Source organism: Podarcis pityusensis (genome assembly GCF_964106645.2).
Source record: "Podarcis pityusensis genome assembly, chromosome: 15".
NCBI lineage: Eukaryota > Metazoa > Chordata > Lepidosauria > Squamata > Lacertidae > Podarcis > Podarcis pityusensis.
In genome coordinates, this window is record NC_138040.1 from 38,420,893 (window position 1) to 38,426,940 (window position 6,048).

Sequence of the window (6,048 nt, forward strand, 5' to 3'; positions counted from 1 at the left end):
AGGGGAAAAAGTGTGTCCTATGGGGCGAAAAATACGGTAATCTGTCTAAGCATCTTAAAAGCTACTGAAGATTCACAAAAAACTAGAATTTCAGGATTTGCCAGTAAGTACTTTTATGGCATGCAGACAAATGTGCATACAAGGTTTCTGTACACCTGCTTTCAACTATTTCTTCCCAGTAATAAACATGGAAAAGTGAAGATAAGACCCTCCTCAAAATATGCGAAAAGTACTAAATAAATACAAAGCAGCAGCAGTAGTGGTTGTTTCAGTTAAGTGATAATAATTCAGGTTCTGTGCTCAAACACCAAACAGATCATTTGCAATATTAGTTGGAGGCACTAAATCACTAAACCTTGCTTATCTGAAAACAAAAATCCCTTTCAGGCCAAAGTCCTTTGGTGAAGATAGCAAGGTTTGAGCCTGGGGAATTCATACCCACTCACAGATCTAAACTTGTGTCAGTAAAAGGCTCAGAAAATTGCCCAGATGGGTAGGATAGCATGGGCAGGGGGAATCGTACAACTAGAAAACTTGAACACATTTCTGTCTCCAAACGACTATACCCCTTTGCAGTTTGTCTAATCCCGCCAATAAATTTACAAGCTTCCTAACTCAGGGCACAGACCACCCAATTAGGTATTAAAATATAGTATGTCTTAAATTACCTTTATATCGGCTTCATTTTGGTTATCCAGGATCTTTGATGTTATGCTCTGGTTTTTTGCAGATGATTTGCTTGTTGTAGTATGCGTTGGTTTCACAGGATGAAGTCTGAAAGAAGCACACACAATTAGTTCAGGCAATCCTATAGTACTTTGTACCTGAACAATTTTGTGCAGTTCTCCTTTTGGTTTGAAGGGTTAAACCACGGAGCCTAGGACTTGCCAATCAGGTCAGTGGTTCGAATCCCCGCGACAGGGTGAGCTCCCGGGGCTCGCTCCCTGCTCCTGCCAACCTAGCAGTTCGAAAACACACAGTGTAAGTAGATAAATAGGTACCCTTCCGGCGGGAAGGTAAATGGCATTTCCGTGCGCTGCTCTGGTTTCGCCAGAAGCAGCTTAGTCATGCTGGCCACATGACCTGGAAGCTGTACGCCGGCTCCCTTGGCCAATAAAGTGAGATGAGCACCGCAACCCCAGAGTCGGCCACAACTGAACCTAATGGTCAGGGGTCCCTTTACCTTTACCTTTACTTTTGGTCTTGCATGAAGCACTCCATGCATGCATGCATGTTCCTGCTTTGGCTTCTAAAAAGAATAAAGTACATTTTCCTCTTCTATGTACCTCTATTAGTGCAAGTTTAGATTTTATATTTACTGTTAAAACAGAAGATTTATTCTGCCCTCCTCTCTACACTTCAAGACTGATTAAGAAGCTCTCAAATGAAAAGTTTTACTTACCTATTTATTTACATCCCTTCAAGGACCTTGAATACATGCCCACCCAACCCCAATTTTCCTCACTACCACCCTGTGAAGGAGGTTAGACATACAGATAAGAGACTGGCCATCACTGAGTGGAATCCTAGTCTGACACTCTTGCTGGTTCTAAACATCTGTTCCTCCCCCCCCCCCAAATAAAATATGGTTGGTTCCTTGGATATTTGTGCAGTTACCCAGATGTTTAGCAAGTGTGAAAAATAGAGTTTTCAACAAAGTTTATTGCAAACGTTTGCCTTGATTTCTTTTTTAGTTAAATTACACCCGTGGAACACTTCAGAAATCTATTTTTTTTTTTTTCAACATAATTTTTATTAATTTACAGCAAAACAAATAAAAATCAAATAAACCACATCTTGTATTCAACCGATTCATTCTTTAAGACTTCCTTCGGCGTCTCCGCAAATCTCCGTTGTCTATCAACACATACTTTCGCATCTCCTACTATCTATTGACATTATTAAAGTCTTTTCCACCCTTTTCTTTAGACAATATTCTTACAAATATCACAGAGCTTTTTTAAACCCTACTAGCGTTATTTGTCCCTCACTTAAATTATCCAGATATTCCACGAATTTTCCCCATTCCTCCATAAATCTTTGATCTCTCCAATATCTACTTTTTCCCGTCAGTCTATCTAGTTGCGCATAATCTAACAGTTTCTCTCTCCACTCCTCTATTGTCGGTATTTTCTGTTGTTTCCAGTTTTGGACTAATAGGACTCTTGCTGCCGTTGTTGCATATTGGAAAAATTTGCCATCTTTGTTCTTAATCTCTTTTCCTGATAAACCTAACAAAAAGGCCTCTGGCTTTTTTTCAAAAGTATATTTAAAAATTTTTCCCATTTCTGTATATACCTTTTCCCAGAAACCTTTAACCTTTTTGCAATCCCACCACATGTGGTAGAAGGTCCCTTCATTTTCCCTGCATTTCCAACATTTACTGCATGTCTTATACATTTTTGCTAGTTTCGCAGGGGTAATGTACCAACGGTATAACATCTTCAGTAAGTTTTCCTTCAACGTTACACATGCCGTGAATTTAAGATTTTTTTTCCATAATTTCTCCCACTCTTCAAAATAGATATTATAACCGAAGTCTTTTGCCCAGTGTATCATTACCGACTTCACTTCCTCGTCTATTAAATTCCACTCTAACAGCTGGTTGTACATTTTTGATAGGATTTTATAATCATTATTTATTATCTCAATCTGGAATTTAGAATCTTTTTCCGCATATCCTCTATCTTTAATATCCTTCTTAGCCATTTCGTTTATTTGAAAGTAATGGAACCAATCAAACACCTTTTCCTTAACCTGGTTGTATGGTTTTAGCTTCCACTTCCCCCCATCTTTAATTAGCAGCTGTTCATAGGTAACCCATTTATCCCTCATGTTGGTCTTTTTAACACTCGTGGCTTCTAATGGGGACATCCAATGTGGGACTCTGGGTTCCAATAAAAATCTGTACCTCTCCCATACTTCTATCAAAGGGCCTTTAAAGATGTGGCTTTCAAATCCCTTGTGTACCTTCTTCTTTTCATAACATAGATACGCGTGCCACCCAAATCTATTGTCGTGGCCTTCCAGATCTAAAAGTTCTTTATTATCTAATTTTATCCACGGTTTTATCCAGCATAGGCACGATGCCTCATAATATAGTTTCAGATCTGGAAGTGCGAATCCCCCCCTTTCTTTTGCCTCTGTCAGTAATTTAAACTGTATCCTCGGTCTTTTGCCCTGCCATACGTACTTTGAGAACTCTCTTTGCCATTCTTTGAATATCTTATTGCCTTTGATTATCGGAATATTCTGGAATAGGAACAACATTCTCGGAAGTACATTCATCTTAATTATGGCTATCCTGCCCCAGAAAGACAGTTTTAGCCTCCCCCACGTCACCAAATCCTTTTTAATCTCTTTCCATACTACTTCATAATTATTTTTAAATAGTTCTATATTTTTTGGAGTTATCCATATTCCTAAATATTTCACCTTTCTGGCCACCTCTATCTCTGTTTGTTGTTGTATTTCTTCAATTGTACTTAGATCTATATTCTTTGTCATTAATTTAGTCTTACTTTTATTTAACTTAAAACCAGCCACTTTGCCGAATTGCTCTAATTCTTCCAATATCTCTTTTATTGAATTCGTCGGATCTTCTATTGTTATTAGCAAATCGTCTGCAAATGCCTTTACCTTGTATTCATTTTGTCCAATTGTTATTCCTTTTATCTTCTTATTTTGTCTTATTGAGTTAAGTAACACTTCCAATACAGTTATGAACAGCAATGGGGAGAGCGGACATCCCTGCCTTGTACCCTTCCCTATCCTTATTTCTTCTGACACTACGTTGTTTATGATCAGTTTCGCTTTCTGCTCCGTATAGATTGCTTTTATTCCGTTAAAAAACTCTGCACCCACCTCCATGTATTCTAAATTTTTTAACAAAAAATCCCAATTTGTGTTATCGAATGCTTTCTCTGCATCCACAAACATCAGTATAGCTTGTTTGTCACTCTTCAGAAATCTAGGTAACACAAAACCTGTGCCGCAGTAAATTGCACTGCACTTATGATCACAACTAACACCGCTTTTAAAAAAAGTTAAGCATTTATCCAACTGCTGCTTTCACTTATTTTGGCAGAACATGAAAACTATATTTAGTATTTTAACAGGACAGTGGGTTTAAAAAATAAAGTAAAATTAGAGGTAAAATATGAAGTGCTGATTCCTGTTTATGATACCTTTATTGTCATGTTACAACAATGTGAAAATAGAGTCTGATTACTGCCTAAGCAAAACAAACCTTTGCTCAGTTTTATTCCTTCACTGACATTGCTACAAGAAATAGATACAGATCAACAGGGAAAGATTTTCACCTGTCCATAGGACACAAAATCCCTTACTGTGTTAAAAAGGGGAGGGAAGAATCAAAGCCATGCACAGTATAGCACTTGAGCCTTTATCTTTGCTCCCCCCCCCCCCAATTCCTCTCACCTGAGCTTAGCAGGATAAGTCCCGTCACTCTGCAGATTCTGATTGGGATGTGTTTCATTCTTCTGCTCCAATCCCTTTACATCATGGCTTGCCTTTTCAAGGGCTCGTGCTGAAGGTGCAACCAATGGTTTGTTTAGTTCAAATCCATCATCAGGAGCACTTGTCTTCATGAGAAGCAATACAGTCTGCCTCTCACCAGTCCCCTTTTTATCTGCTGTCAGCTCTCCCCCCTCAGTGGAGGACCGTAACTCTGAGGAAACATCTCCACTCCTGGACCAATCTCCAGAAACTGCAATCTTTTCAGTACCCTGGGAATAATCACTCAGCTGCTCATCATCCGATCCCACTTCTGGAATAACAGAAAGGGTGGTGGGTTTGAAGTGAAGCTTGTAGCATCTGTATAAATAAAGAACAGCAAAGGTTCAGCATCAGGGGCTTAAATATTTCCTACCCACCCCTTTCCCACAAGGTCTCAGGGTGTGTTACGTATAAAATAGTTAATTTTCAGTTCAAGCTAAACAGAGTCAGGTTCTCCGTGTAAGCAAAATGCCAGGTAGGTCTGTAGACTGATATTAGTGGCATTTAGCCAGCAAAGTCCATTTTCGAAAAAGAAAAGAAAAAGTAAAGGGGAAGAGGAAGAGAAAGAGAAGAGAACAAATAGCCTATTTTAAAAGGAGAACATGCTGTTATGAAATAATTTATCCATATTACCACATGAGTCTCAGAAATAGTTACTCTGGAAGCATCATGCAAAGATTTCTAAAATGCGAAGGACGTCACTCCTGGAACAGAGGGTCTTTACAGATCTGTGATAAGAAACTGGTAGCCGGTATGCTACCAGTATGTTGGGCATGTTCCCAAGATGTCTAGAAAAAGTTTGTTTTCTCATCCAAGTGAATATTCACAGACATACTAACACAGGCATAGGCAAACTCAGCCCTCCAGATGTTTTGGGACTACAACTCCCATCATCCCTCACCCTGGTCCTGTTAGCTAGGAATGATGGGAGCTGTCATCCCAAAACATCTGGAGAGCCGTTTGCCTATGCCTGTACTAACAGAAGATATAATTACAGCTAACTCGCATCTTATGCAGTGGTTACATTCCTGGCCATTGCACATAAAAGCAAAATCGCGTAGAGCCAGGAACCCTCAGAACCAGGTGTCTCGCTTACCTGGTTCTCAGCAGGCAGCACGAGGGCTCTAGGATGCTGCTCTGCAATGTTTCCTCCACTCTCCATTTGTTTGTTTGTTCTGCTCCACCCCACCCCCCGGCCCAAATCAGCAATCACGTAGGTAAAATAAGCATTGTGAGTTACCTATATTTCTATTTCACCTTTTCTGTCACAGGACTTCAAAGCTAGATTAAGTGTGTCATGTGTCACATATTTACAGACTTTGTCTAGAGCTTCATGGTTCTCAGTTAAGTCCTTGGAATAATAATTCCAAGTTCAATAAAGGGGATTACATTCTCTGCTAGACAGCATTCCATCCTGGAGGCAGAAGAGGGACTGACTCGCTCTCTTTGCCCTCCCCTTGCAAGAAAGTGGATCATCTTTGTTCTGAAGGCAGCATGCACTGTCATTTCTCTCCTTTCAAGAAGGCTAGA